This window comes from Meleagris gallopavo, chromosome 22 (genome assembly GCF_905368555.1).
Source record: "Meleagris gallopavo chromosome 22, MGAL_WU_HG_1.1, whole genome shotgun sequence".
Taxonomy (NCBI): domain Eukaryota; kingdom Metazoa; phylum Chordata; class Aves; order Galliformes; family Phasianidae; genus Meleagris; species Meleagris gallopavo.
In genome coordinates, this window is record NC_139425.1 from 2,615,448 (window position 1) to 2,631,179 (window position 15,732).

Below are 15,732 nucleotides of genomic sequence, written 5' to 3' on the forward strand. Positions count from 1 at the left end.
AGAGGACATCTCACCAGCCTGACCACAGCAGCCACCACTGAGAACTGCAGTCACTGCAGTCATTCTTCTTCGAAAGAAGAGAAAAATCAGGGTCTAAAAAGGGCTGAAATTCACACGAAGGGCTGCAGATCGGTCAGTTTTGATGACATCTTTCCCTTTGCTACAGAGGTACCCCAGTGCTCTCCCAAGTTCAGAGCACCACTGGTGCTGGTCTCCCTCTGAACATCTCCATGGAAGGACAATGCTCTTGCCTCCTTCCATCCCACTGGTGCCTTGTTTCTTCCTTCTGAGATGACTGTGTCTTCCCTCCTACCCATATTTTCCCACATGGCTTTCTCCCATGCCTTCATCTCCCTCCTCCCTGCTTAGTCTGCTTCCCAATCCCTTTCTTCCCATTCTTGAGCACTGTTCTCACTTTGTTTTTCCCCTTCCCACTGGTCCTGGTGAAGAAAGAAGTCTGAGTTGAGTGCCAAGAAGTGACACTCTTCATGAGGACCACCTGCTCGTCTTCTACCATCTTCTAAGGCAATGGAGTGGTCTGGTAGTGTGAGGACAGGTGTGATGTGATAGCATTTTTGCTTGGAACCATGGTAGAAACCTCCTGGCTCTAGCTAGGTAGAAGGTAGAACATGATTGCAGGACTGATGCTCACTCATCTCTTCTAAATCACGTTGAAAGAAAATTCTGCTTCCTGTTGTCTTGCAGAGAAGCTCTGTAGGTGAACATGGTAAAAAAAACCAGCAGAGGTCTGGGGCTTCAGGGTGGTTTTCTGAGGCAGAATTCTGAGCCAAAAGCTGTTCAAAAGGTTAGAAGTGTTCTGGCTTCATGGCCAACAGCTGCTGACAGAGAAGTGATAGAAGGGCTGAGTGAAGGCACGTAATATCTCAGCACAGAACCTCAGTGTGCAACCTGGGCACCTCCACCTCCCAGAGCCGCTCTGCAGCCCTGCCTCCTCCATTCCTACAGCAGCCAGGCTGAACGGTGGAAGCAGTTTGTTTAACTTTGAGCGCCACATTCAAAATCAATACAGATAATGACAACGGGAAGGAGCCTGGCAAAGACTGCTGAAGAAATGTTTGATTTCTCATTTCGGCAAAAGTTCTGCTCACCCAGATGGAACACATGGTCTCACTGTTTGCCCATTAACCCAAACTGATTGATTTATTCCTGGGTGCTTTGGGAGGCTGAGGGTCACCAGATGTGCTCCTATCTCAGGCTGTGGTGTTGCAATGTCTGCACAAAATAAGGCCGTGCGCTTGGCAGGTTAGACTAGATACACCAATTCGTTCTGATATTGCTCATACTACCTGAACCACAGAAAGACATCCCAGTTCAGGGGCTCTCTGCTCCCAGCAGTCACTCCACAAACTCTTCTCTTTGCACAGATCTCCCTGTCCCAAGCAAATACTGCACCATCTACTGCAACCCTAAGGTTTCTTCTCTGCATGAGCAGGCTGACTTCTTACTCCTCCTTCCAGCTAAAAGCAAATAAAGGTTAGTCAGACAGGAATCCGTGGATAAACCTCCAATTTCACATATTGCTTTACCTATTGTTACGTTTTCTTCTCTGGGTCTTTAGTAAGGGGATGCTGTAGTGACTGTGGTCTCTATTCACACATTACGAGGAGCTGAGTTGAATCAACAGTTGTTTGCATGCTTGAGGAGGGTCAGGTTGGATATTAGGAAACATTTCTTCTCCAAAAGAGCAGTGATGCAGTGGCACAGCTGCCTAGGGATGTGGTGCAGTCACCATCCCTGGAAGTGTTCAAGAACCATGGAGATGTGGCACTGAGGGATGTGGTCAGTGGGCATGGTGGGATGGGTTGGGGTTGGATCAGATGATCCCAGAGCTTATTTCCAGCCTTAATGATTCTATGATTCTAAAACTGAGCATGCTCACTTGGTGGCAACTTTGGGCTCATCCTTCTTCACACTTCCACTGAAGTCTGGGCAGGGGTCAACCTGCCAGCCCACACCTTGGGCTCCTTGTGCTGATGGTGCAGCCTGCTGAGGGGAGCTTGTATCCTGGCTCAGCCAGTTTTATTTTTCACTCAGTAATTTTCACACCTATGTCAACTGCTGGTGAAGTAATTTAACATAAAAAGTTGTTACTGAAGCCACAAAACAACCACTTCTAGAATTAGACAAGACACAACTCGTGGTATCCCAAACCTCTTCTCACTGCCTGAGTCAAAAGCAGAAGGGAAAGCTAGCCTAGAAAATACAACCACTGTGCCTTTTCTTTGGCCAAAAGACCTGTATTTTGACAGATAAGCATACTAGAAATGTAAAAATAGAAAATGAACAAGGCTTGTGTCCTGAGATCAGTCCCAAAAGGGTTGGGATACATCAGCCAGACCTGCCCATGACCCTTCTCAGCACACAACTGGACATAATTGTGCTGTACTACAGTGTCCACGACTCTGCTGCTGAAATCTCCCCTCTGCTAGGGAAAATACAGGTTTTATTCTTAGCTCACTATGTTTCCACCTATTTATTATTCTATTATCTGCTCTGAAATCTTGAAAAATGCGTCCCAGACAGAGTACAGATGAAGTTCTGTTCCTACCAATGTATGGCACTGAAAAACAAGATGACAACAAATCATGAATTAAAAAAAAAAAAAAAAAAAAAAAAGAAATAGAATAGCCTGGCTCTTATATAATGCCTAATATGTACTGAAATAAATGAGTTTTCAAAATGATAATGCCCTCATCCCCCAGGCCTGCTCTGCTGTAAAGCCAGACTGCTGCAGCAGGAGCTGCCTCTGCAGCTCGTTATATATGCTGGAGTTTTTCCCTTCTCCTTTTTTTTTTGAATTTGTTTGTAGGCTGTAATGGGACCCTTTCTGGATCTTCCTCATATCCTCTGATATATAGGAGTGAAATGGAGGTTTTTGATATATTGAATATATTGAATATTTAAATGCTGTGAATTTGCAGGACAGAGCAGAGACTGCCTCTTGTGATAAGAGACATTATTATTGTTGTGAAGAATTCCTTTTAGATTCCATCTTAATCATTCTGCTATTGAAATGGAAGAATAAAGTAATAAATGGTTTGAATAGACTTGATTAAAAAGAATAATTATATTCCTTGGGTGGGTTAAATATATAAACTCTTTTGTGGTTTTGCATTCTTTCAGCATGTGCCTGCTAGAGAAAGCTTTTCTTTTCAATAAGTGGGGTGTGCTGCAAGGAGGAGAAACCCACAGAGCTCTGTATCCCTTGGGAAAGAAGCAACGCCAGGAATTGGGGTGGAAAAGATGGATTTTCCATCAGTCAGGGCTCCTTTGCCAATGTTGGCAAGTGGCAGAGGCAGCTAACAGCCAGCTGGATCCATCCTGCAGCACCTTCCATGGCAATTCAGACATTGCAGTATATTCTTGTGCCTTGAATTGGGAGGAAAATCAGGCTATGTGGCAAAATCAGATATTCCGAGGTGTGTCTTACTGGTATTCTGGGCTCCGTGTAGGATAATTGTAGAGCCATAGAATTGTTTGAGTTGGAAGGAACCTTTAAAGACCACTTGGTCCAACTCCCCTGCAATGAACAGGGACACCCTGTCACAAAATCAGTTTCTCACAAACTGAAGTGTGCACCTTACTCAAATGTATTCAGCCTTCCTCCTCTACCTTAATTTCCCATGATAGCTTTCGAAAAATGAACACTCAATGGGCAAAATCAAGATTTCATTGCATCACCGACTCCTGAAGGAAGCCGCTCTACAAAAAGTCCAAAAAGTCACTCCAGAAAAGTCTCCCTTTAACCCCCACAGTGCTGGGTCTACTTTGAAAACTGTTGTTAGAGAATTGCTTCCAACCTACATTTCACTTTCTGCTCACATCAGAGAGCGACTGCCTATCTCCCCCTTCCCCTGCAGATCTGATTGTAGATGCTATACTACTAAGGCTTCATTATTTTTACAAAAATCTACTCCAGTACAGTATGAAGTGTTATAAATAATTAAAGAAACACCAGAGTTGTCAAAATAAATGAACAAAGTACACTTTGAGATGCATGCTCTTGGCTTATTTGGGCTCGTTCAGTTGGCAGTTGCATCTCACAACTCAGTCCCTGGAAATACCCACCAGAAACTCAACCAGTGAGGCTCAGCCAGCAGCCAACAAGGAACATTTGTCTTCCCCCCAGAGTCATCTAGGAACAGCGATGGATGTCAAACAACGTGCAAAACACCAAGTGCAAGTCTTCTCTTGGCTTCTGCGGTGAAAGCCAGGACCCAAAACGCATCCACCCAGCCATGTATCCAAAAGTTAGCAGGACCTCTTGTATGGCTGGCTTTGTGCAATGTTAATGTTCCAAGTGAATGCCTCATTGCCCTGCACAATAAACCTTCTTCTCTTCATTCAGTGCTCTTTTCCAGAAGGCCTTCTTTGTCGCCATGACGACAAATAAATTGCTTCTTGTTCACTGAGATCTACTAAAAAGCTCGTTATTAAGCTAATGTGCCCAGGGTGGCCACACAGCAGGGAAAGGCAGAGGACACCTTCTCCTTCGTGGTCTCTGTCCCATGGGCACCACTTCTCTGGGGTCTCCCAGCTTTGCTTTCAGAGGTGTTTTGAAAAGTTAAAGACGTTTCTGAGAGAGGAGGAGAAGCTCCTGAGTGTGAGCCAAAGACACTGATAACCGCCTACTCACCCGTGCCATCTGCCCCTGCCTACTGCTGTGCTCTTCCCATGCATTGTCCATGCTGGCCTCCAGCATGTGCAAACCCAGCGTCCCCAGCACTGCCATCACCCCCAGCATCCCCTCCCCTGTGGTGCTGTAGGGACAGACGACTGCATGAGTTGGACAGATGAAGTGCATTGGCATTTGGAGAAGGGTCTTGAGAGCAGCTGCGCAGCTCAACGTGGTGTGGATGAAGCTCATGAGAATCCCCAGGAGCTGGCAGCTTCTCATGGGCTGCCTATACCCCTTAGCTTTGCTGGGTTAGCTCATCCTTTGCCAACCACAGCATCTTTTTACCAGCTTTCTTGCTCTCCCCACAATCCAAAGTGCTAAAAGGTCCCGTGAGAGTAAATGCGAGCGCTTTCATGTGGTTACTGTCACTAGGGAAACCACTTGCTTGTGATTCACATGTTCTGTGAGGCTCTCTTCAGTTCTCTCTGCATTCAGAGAGGTAATGTTGTGCTGGGGCATGTCGGGGGGATGGAGCTGGGAGAAGCAGGAAGATGCATTAGCATGCAGTTGATTGTAGAGGTTGGAAAAGCCTGAGCATTGTGCCAGGGTGAAGTAGAGCCAATTGGTAGGAAGGGGTATGTGTCCAAAACCAGTAAAACAATCAAACTGACAGTGTGGGACTCAAAGTGATTGTACCACAAAGAATCAAAACACCCATTTTTTTTCCCTTCTGGTGCTACTTTCCTTTTTTCTCCAACCTGTTTGCAACAGTTTGAGTTCAGATTGAGAGGATTGTCAGCCCTCAGCTCAGTCCATCTGAGGTGTGCACCTGGCACTGGGACTCACAGGGGGTCCTGTGCAAACTCCCCAAATGGCCAGGCCTTGTGCTGAGGACATCCACCCCCACCATCCCTTCATCCTTCTGTCTGCCTACCCCTCACCTCCCTTCACACCACCCTGCTGCAAGCAGATTTGTGCTGGCAAGGGTATCCGACCTGCAAATTGAGTTAGCATTCAGGTGCCTTTTATAGACATGGGAGGTGGGTGCTTAAATCAAATGAAGATGAATATATTTGCTGACATATAATTGTTTTCTTTAGTAATTGCACTCAGGTCTCTTTGCCATTAATGCTAGGCTAGGATTGTTTGTGAAATGTCTTATTGTTTCTGATGAACCCTATGAAAAGTGACATTCTTGATTATTTTGCCATGCAGTGGATTACACCAGGTTTCACTGCTAAGCAGTATTGATGGACCTTGTGCTGTCTTTTACCGTTTAGCTGCTACTAATAAATCAGAACTTGGTTTGTTCTTCACGTGCTGAATCCTTTATTACACACAATGATGAGAAAAGAGAGCTTTTGGTGTGCCAGAACATCTTCCTGTTATGTTATAGCTTCCTTATGGAGCTAGGAAGAGGCTGGGGACCTTGGTGCTGCCCCAGGGTGGGTCCTGAGCACTGTCCTGGTGGTAGAAACCACGACAAGGGTTTGGAACTGGATGGGCTTTAAGATCCCTTTCAACTCAATCACAGAATCGTAGAATCACCAAAGTTGGAAAGACCTACAAGATCATCCAGTCCAACCATCCACATATCACCAATAGCTCTCTCTAAACCACGTCCCTCAACACAACGGCTACATGTTCTTTGAGCATTCATTTTTTCCAGAATGGTAATTCTTGCCAACATGCATATATGTGCTTATATTTGAGAAATGTCATGTTAAGAAAGAAATGGTTCATTCCTCTGTGAGTACTGATTGGTGTATCTTTTGCATAAGACATCATTCTGTCATTCTATGTTTCTATGATCTTTAAGGTCCTTTCCTATTCAAGCCAATCAGAAATTCCATGACTCTATGATCTTAAAGGTCCCTTCCAACTCAAATCATTCTATGATTCTATTGTTCTATGACTGTGTGACCCTATGAACTTATGATTCTATGATTCCGTGACTCTATGAGTCTGTGATCCATGGTGGCTGGGATGGTGAGTGGCCATGCCTGGCAGGTGACACTGGAAGATGATGCACTGGTGCTTGCTGTTCACCCACCTCGGGGCCTGGGAGCAGGTAAGCAATCAGAGAGGGAGAGTGAGAAGAAACACACACGCACGCCTCTCCTTCCCTCTCAGCCTAATTGAGCTAATTAATTTAGTGAAGATCCAATGCTCTGTAATTTGCTTAGCCCCATGAGCAACTCTGCAGCAGCAGCAAGCCCTGCTGGCCATGAGCAGAGCCCTGTCAGGAGCTGTGCACCCCTGGGCATCTGCAAAGCCCCATTGGGCCTCACTGCATCCCCAGGACCCGCCTGGCCGCTACGTAGCTACAAATTAAAAAAATAATAATTAAATATTCCCCATGGCAGAGACTGCAATTTCTAACCTGAATCACTCGTAGCCTCTGATTGCCAAGAGCAGTTAAACTCTCATCTGCTGGCGCTTGTTTATTCCCCAACACCAGGATCCCTTTCCTGTTGTGATTAGAGAGCTCCCGGCAGAAGGGGTTTTTTGCACAGATCCCCCTCTTCCCGAGGCTGCTTTCCTGTCTTTCTTCCTTTTTCTCTCCCTCTTAATGAAAATGTTGCACGCTCGTCAAATAAGTGTTTGTGGCTACGGATGAAGACGTGGGAACTGCCATAATAGGAGACCGAAACGAGCAGGCAACCGCGCGCTGATTAGAGACCATTAAAATCCCCTCTGCGACTGGCACCGGGGTAGGAAAACAAGAGGGACTTCTATGCTGAAGTGGACTGCCAAATAAAAATTACATCTCGCTGAGGTCATTTCTTGCATGATGTATCTTGGGAAAAGAGGGGTTTCTCTTCTTTCCCTGCGATACGCAGAAATTCAAAATAAAAGCTTTCCGTCGGGTGGAGCAGCACAGAGACCCTCAGAGCAGTGTTAATTCTGCCTTCATCCTTCTCTTTCTCTCTATCTGACAATCTTTAGGGGGAAAAAAAAATATATCTTGACGTTTTTGTTTCCTTCTTTGCTTGTCTTCTCAGTATGTCAGCAAAGAGACAAGATTATAACACAATCCCTGCTCTCAGCACAAGGCATGCATTCGCCATCCAAACAGGTTGGTTTCTCCCTTTAATGTGAGCTATCACATTTGCCCAAGTTATTACCATCGATGCAGCAAGCCACATCTATTTTAATCAGCTTGTTTATGAGTATCCTTGCATTCCCAAATTGCACGGGAGCTCTCTTGCTAAATACCCCCTTCTTTTCCAGGTAAGATAATTTCTAGGACAAAATGTCAGAAAGCTCAACGCATCCCTTCAATTACTGCTGTACAGATTTTCTCTGAGCTGCTGGACAATAAGTAGCTTTCAGGGAAGCATTAAGGAGATTTGCCCTCCAGGGTTTGCATTTCAGTAGAGTGACAGTTATTTTTGTAAATACATACATACAAAAAAAAAAAGAAAGAAAGAAAGAAAGAAAGAAAGAAAGAAAGAAAGAAAGAAAGAAAGAAAGAAAGAAAGAAAGAAAGAAAAGAAAAAGGAAAAAAAAAGAAGAAAAAGAAAAAGAAAGAAGAGAGAAAAGAAGGAAAAGAAACAGAAAGAGAAGAAAAGGAAGGAAAAAAAAAAAAGAAAAGAGGAGAAAAACGCATCCAGAATGCCTTCCCCCAGCCCCAATAAAACAGGCAGACGTGGGCTAGACAGCTGCTTATTACCCGAGAACCTTGAATCAGATAGGAAAACCAGAGTTTCTAATGTCTTCAAATGTCACAGCATTGTGATTTATACCAGTACACTGTGTACCACGCTTCATTATAGAGAAAAAAATTGAATTACAGCTAATGTCTTCCCCTTTATTTCAGAAGGCTTCGCGAGTAGTCTGAGGATATAAAATACATCATTAGTTGTTTTTAAGCTTGTCTCTAATGATGAACAAAATAATGGGGCATGAAACCCAGCCCTAGCAAAACAAAAACACAAAACGCAGCATTTTACAGACTTTACGTAAACATAATGTGACAATGCACTTCCTTTCATTCTCTGCTATGACAGTTAATTCCAGACCAGGAAAACTGTCAAAAATGTTTAGTTCTGCTTGGGTTGAGTTAATTACAGGCCCCGGGGCTGTGTTGACTTTCTCCTGCTAATGGCACTGTGCTACAGGTAAAAATCCATTTGCAAGAATGTTTTCAGAGCTACAGATCTAATTTACTGAATATCAAATATTTATGCCATTGCAATTAAAGTGACAACGTTCCACCCCTCTTCCCCATGCAAGTTCGGGCTTTTTAATAGAATTTATTATACAGTAAACATTTGGTAAAAAGTTTTACTCGAGCTTATAATGTGAAAGCTTTGAATATTTTATTGATTTTATTTCTTTTGCTCTCAATTCCTATCAACGCCGGAATGTTATGAACTTCTGCAGCACGGTGAGGATCATTTTTTACTGTCAGAGCCCTGCAAGCTGAACGGAGGGGCTGGGCTGGAGGGTGGGCTGCGTCACCACTCAGCCTGTGTGCGGAGGACGAGGAGGCACCGAGGGGGGATGAAGCATCAGGATGAATCTGCCAGGATGCGGGATGCTGTTTTACATCGGTGTGAGGGAAGGGCAGGGCTGTGGGGGACCTTTCCTGTTGGCAAAGGATGCCCACGGCCATCCGCTGCAGGACCCTGAGGGGTTGTAAGGAGCTCCGTGGCAGCCTGTGAGCTTAACGAGGCTTCTGATGATGACTGTGAGAGCGGAGGGAGGGAGAGGATTGCTTTCTCCCTTTCTGTTTTGTTGTGTTTTATTTAACACCAGAGATCAGGTTGCAAATTCTACGCTCGGGGCATTTCGTGCAGCATCTCCAGCTTTACGGAGCTCTCGCCAGGAGAGCACCTGCCCATTATTTGGCTCTTTAAGCCTGGCAGGTAACTGTTATTCCTCCCATGTGTCTCGTTGCCCCTTAATTTGTGTCAGCCCCTTTTGACCCTGCTGACAACCACCTACCTCCTCAGGGCAGGCAGCTTCAGAACCTCAGTCTGTCTTGTTCGTACACCAGGCTCCCAGCAGCTTTATTAAATAACCCCTCGCACCACTCTGCTCCTTCTTGCCCTCTGCATTGCTCCATTGTCCTTTAGCCAATTTCCCTGACTTTCACCTGGTTCTCCTATTGGAGAGTCCACATAGCATGGGGATTTTCACCATCTCACACCTGAACGAGCTGCCATCCCTCCTGCAGAAAGGATGTCCTGCTGGCACCTGGTGAGTTAAGCCCAGAAGCATTCCAGCAGCACTCCTGGTGGGTTGTAGGGCTGCTTTATGTAGGACACCTCTATCACATCCCATGTGCAATCTCTTTGTCTGGACCCAATGAGCAGCTGAGCTGGCTGGTGCATACATAGCTGATATTTCACACCATCACTGCCTGCCATAACTCTGCAGCTTGGCTCAGCCCCCTTAATGCTCCTCACCACTCTTGTTAGGATGGTACAGCCCTACAGCATGTTTGATTACTAGGGCTCTGGTTTTCAACTCACAGGGGTTCCCTAGGGCTCATCTTTCCACCCACTGTTTTAATGCCATTCTGTCTCACCCTGTACGCCATGCCTGGTTAGGTCCTGAGCATTCTCCTGGTGGTGGAAGACAGAGGTTAGGACTGGGTGGGCTTTAAGGTCCCTTCCACCCAACCATTCTGTCATTCTGTGGTTCTATAATGCCTGAGGTCCCTTCCAACCCAAGTCAATCCATGATTCTGTGATTCTGTGACTATAATTCTCTGATTCCATGACTCTATGACCCACGGCAGCTGGGGTCAGTGGGTGGCCATGCCTCACAGGTGACCATCCCACGGGGACAGCAATGCACAGGTGCTATCATCATGCATGCCATGCCACTCTTCCACCCACCCTGGCCCCCACCACCGTGCTCTGCCCTTCCCATGGTGCTGTAATGCAGCATCGCCATGTTTCACAAATACCCCCCTCAGCCAGGGCTCCTCGATGCCCGCTGAAATAGAGTTGGTGGTCCCTGGGTTAAACGCAGCCCTCCACGTTGTGCAGGAGTCAGTGGAGGTTCTGATGCTTCATGTGGAAGCCGATGGTCATCTGGATGGCAGATGTCCCATCTAATCCCACAAGTCAGCTCTCTGTGCCCGATAATGGCACCTCAACATCCCCAGCTCTGCCAGCAGCAGGCCACGGCCTCGAGTTCTGCCAGCCGCTGACCTCTCGCCTCCTGCCTCCCTCTAATCACTTTGGAATCCAACTGCTGTCATGTCTTATTGCTTAGATACCTGCTCTGCCAGCTGCACATTTACATCCCGGCATTGACTCAGCTAATGCATCTGTCACTTAAGCACTAGTGATCTGCCAGGAATATCACTGCGTACAGCAGCTATCGAGGTCAGGGCTCAGCACCTTCTGGTTGCACTGAGCAGCCCTGGGTTGCCCCGAGGAACATCTATCAGGACATCCCAGGGTTGCAGGATGCTGCTGAGCCCAGGGCATCTCAGTAAAGAGAAGACCACACCTCTTCTGCTCCAAGATCTCACTTCCAGCTGCCCCAGTGTCGGGGAAATGCAGTGGGAAGCTACTAACCACTTGGAGCTGGGTCCTGTGTCATAGGAGGGGCAGGGGAAACACGCAGCACTTGTTCCTCAGGCCAAGCACTGATGTAGAAATCACAGAATGTCTCACCTTTGATGCTTCTCCCTGTGAGCAGCTGCCATATACCTGCTGAAAATATTTGGAGGAAAATATGCCTAGAGCATGAGACAGGGAGGGAGATACTCTGAGGGTCAAAATCACACGCTGATGGGATGAGGAAAGATGTCAGCAAGTAAATGTGGAAATGCCACGGGGACCTGGACATCCCCTGGGGTGTGGGTCAAGCCCTGTTAGGAGCTCCCCTACCTCAAATCCATGCTACTGCTGCTGCCTGGAGTCCTCCTGAGCCGTTGCACGGGAAGAGCTCATGTTCTGCCTTTGTTGCTGCCTTGTCCTCATGAAAGTTTAATGCATCCCTTCTCTCTGGCTGGAAGTGAGCTGGCTCCTGCTGTTCTGCACAGAATGCAAGCAAGGCTGCATAGCCAAAGCCAGCCCTGGGACTGAGCAGCACAGCCATGGGGCAGGAGGAGCAGTTAGTCCCTGCACACAGGTGAGCAGGGATGTCACTGGGAGGCACAGCTCTGCTGCTTCAGTAGAGGGGCCAGGGCCCAGGGGAGCCCCTCTGAGGTCGTGCCGTGCTTTAGGAAGAAGGCAGACTTAATGAAATCTTTCATTTGTTGGTAAATGCCACTGTATGAAATGTAATTAATGGATTTACTAGAGCTGGATGTAGCCCAAACTGAAATAGAAGCACTCAGGGAGGCAGCCCAGAGCGGCGTCCTCTGCACCACTTAATTACAGGGTCACTGCCAGAGTGGTGGGAGCTGTGCTGAGACTCCACTCGGGAGGAACCTTGCCAGCTCCAAATTTCCTCCTGCAATGCCATGGTTTCACGGCTGGAGAGCAGCAAGCAGAGTGTGCAGGGCTGCGAGCAGAGCCCAGGATGTGGCCAGCAGTGTGCAGGGAGGTGGAGGAGTTTGCTCTGGTCACACAGATGCCAGCACATCCTTTGCTCTTGCCATAAGTGCAGCCAGCATCAGATTTTCTCCCCATCTGTCAGGTTTTCCTTCTGATCCCCCTTGGGTCCCATGTTACCCGTGGGTACTGGAAGGGCACTGATGATTTCCAGATTTCCATCCAGTTTTCCATGAGAAGAATTAGGTGCTCAGCTCAGACCTCAGACCTGGGGTGCCCAGGGTTGGGGCAGGGGGAGCAAGAGATGTCACAGCCCAAAGCAGCCCTGGTGTGAGGCCAAAAGGAAGGAGTGATGTGCACTGGAGATGCCCAACCACCAGCAGGAATCTGGCAGGAAGAGGAAGCCAGCAACCCAGCAGGATAATTACTTTTTTAATCAAGTCTTTTCAAAACATCTAATTTTATTACTTTATTCTTCCATTTCAATAGTGGAACGATTAAGATGGAATCTAAAAGGAATTCTTCACAACAGTAATAATGTCTCTTATCGTAAGAGGCAGTCTCTGTCTGCTCTGTCCTGCAAATTCGCAACATTTGAATATTAAATATATTCAATATATTAAAAAAAAACTCCATTTTGTTCTTCAAAAAATAATAAAGGAAACATATATATATATATATATATATATATGTTATTGTCTGCTGAAAAAAAAAAAACACACCCAAATGCTTTTCTCCTTCTTCTTGGGAAGGGAAACAGGACAGTGGTGTTGTGGGATGGATAGGATGCTCCCAAATAATGTGAGAGGTGTTTGCATTCTTGCTCTTCTCCCTGCACATAACTGATAAAAGGAAAAGCAGCTGTGCAAGTAGGGAGGAGAGGAGATGCATATCGTGGGGAAGAGGCGTGTGTCTGCTTTTGGGTTGTTTATGGCAGCTTGGGAGAATCTTACCTTTGCAAGCTGAGGATGCTGGGCATGCAGGCTAAATAGAAGGGGAAAAAAAAAAAAAAAAAAAAAAAAAAAAAAAAAAAAGCCTAAACACCCAAAAAGGCTTGCCTTGAGAAAAGGAAATAAGATACAATGTTGGAAATAAACACAGATGACCCTGAGCTGCTGTCTCGTTCCAAAAGCATGCCTTTAATTTCCTATCTTGCTTTGCTTTTCAAAGGGAAAAGGTGAGAACAGATTCCACTGTGTCGAACATCCTTTGGGTGATCTGCCTTCCTGCCCTGCTGCTGCCTGGGTCTGCCTGCAAAGCTGCTGTGCCCCTGCCTGCCCCACAGCAGCCCAACGCAGGCCCAGCTGTTACAGCACAACAAGGGCCTGAAGCTCTCGAAGGATGAAGGATCAGTCCTCCTCACAGCCCTGGGCTTTGTCTGGATGGCCATTCGCCACCGACCTCCAGAACTCCTCCCCACACCCAGCATGACCTCTGGAGCTCATGAGCCGACAAGGAGCATCCCTCCCCTGCCAGCACCCGCTGCAACAAGTTGGCTACAAAGCCCTGAGTTTGGATCTGTTATCTAATAGCACAGTTCTCTGTAATGCTCTCCCCTCAGCATCGATACCACCATGAGATGAATGATTTCAAATTGATGTCTGCCTCTAATAGACTTTCCTCAGGCTCCCCTCGCACCAGCTGGAGATTAAAACCCACTCGAGCCTGCCCAGCAGCAGTTCATCAATGCCAGTTGTTTCATTTAGTTGATGCAAACCCGCTTAAAATAAATTCTAATTAAACCAGAAAAAAACAGAAATCATATATATTTCTGGAGCAGGGCTGGTTCCTGTGCTGGTGGCACTTAGCTTTGCTCACTTTGCTCCCAGACCTTCTATTACTCAGCCCCGTGGATGCAGTGCAGGCAATGCTAAATAAATAGTGCTTTCATTATCATCCCGGCCAATGCAGCAGCAGATTGGATTAGTTGTTCCTCGAGGTTCCCTGCACTGTGAATAAGAAGGGGGAAAGGGAGAGAGGAGGCAGGAGCGGCTCTGCTGTCCCATCCAGGGAAAAGTTCCCCTGGACATTCCCCTGGCATTGATGCATTTGGCTGCTGGAACAGAGCCCCCCCCAGCCCAGCAGGTGCACTCCTGCTGCAAGGGATGGCAGGCATGCTAGAGGTTTTGCTGGCAGACCCTCAGGCGGGTGCCAGGGAAAGAAAAAGAGATGGAGAGGGATGCTCTGATTTTATCAAAATCCTTTTTCCTGCCCAGGAGCTCCTCAGGCTCTGGAAGACGATTCTATTTAAACCACGGGATCATGTTGTAACTACTTCTTATTTACCGGACTGGAAAGTTACATTAAGAAGTTATCAGTTATCTTGCAGGAGAGCAGATTAGGAGTGAAGGACCGTTCTCTGGTTTGCATACAGCTGCACTTCCCAGGTTACTAAAAAGACAATTGATGTACCAGTTCAGGAAGAAATATGATTTTCATTATGATATGCAGGCATCAGGGACTGTGTTCTAATGGTCCCCTGTCACCAGTGAAGAGCAAAATGGCCTGTGACCACTGTAATGGAAAAAAGGTTTCTGTAATATTTTGCATAGCATGGAAGGATTTTTTCTTTTTTTTCTTTTCCTTGATGGCAGCATTAAAGGGAACAGCACCTATTTCTCCTAGAAGAGGAATTTGGGGTCTCACGGTGAGCATTTTTTCTCTCCACTCCCAGAAGTGTATTTCTATTTGAAATTAACTTCTCACTTATTGATAAGATGAAGTAGTGGGCCCCAATTCCAGCAGCCCGGGGGGGACCTGGGAACTTCTGTAGGCCATCACACCCATCTCGGCAGGCAGGACTGTGGTGCTACCTGATGGTACCTCCCTTCTGGGATCCCTTCAGGTCCTTCTGGCAATACTGTGGTCCTTGTGGGCTGCGGGCTGTTGGAAAACATTGGAGGGCAAAGCACAATGGGCTGGGTGCCAGGCTGGCCCTTTGGCTCACACCGCCCCTGAAACACAGCAGCAGCCCTCAAACAGCCCCTGTTCCTCACCCACTATTTAGGAATCATTCCCAGAGGGGAAAAGAATTCCCAGCTTCATTTGCAAATGGGAGAAATCCTTCAGACTGATTAAGAATGCCATCATTCAGAGCCACCGAAACAATGTGGGAAGTGCTGCAGCGAGCGATGGGCTGTGATTATTTTTCCCTCCCGTTTAATTACTCACCTGCTGTAAAAACCAAACTGAGTTTCAAAGGCAGATAACTCCAATCCCTCACCGGCAGCAAGCAGCCCTTCCCATCCCATGAACTCCAGACAGCTGGGCTGAGCAGCTTTCCTTTAAACCCACCTAAGTTAAAGACAAACAATTTAGGTCCATTGATCTGGAGCTGAGGAGCCTCCTGTTTAAACTCGGGGAGCTGGAAGGAGCCTAAAGCTAGCGCATAGGATTTTCTTTGCATTGCTCAGATTAAAGGACGTGAGGATGAGTGGTGTGTGTGATGATCAAAAGATTTAACACGCTCTGCACCTGTCACAGGTACGAGCTCAACTCCGTATAGATAAAAACAGAGTGGAGCTGGCATAGCATGAGAGACTTACAGCACGGCATGTGCGGGGAGTATAGTTTAAGCAGGCTGAATATAGGATTAGATGCTGGTATTATATGATAGGATGCTAATTT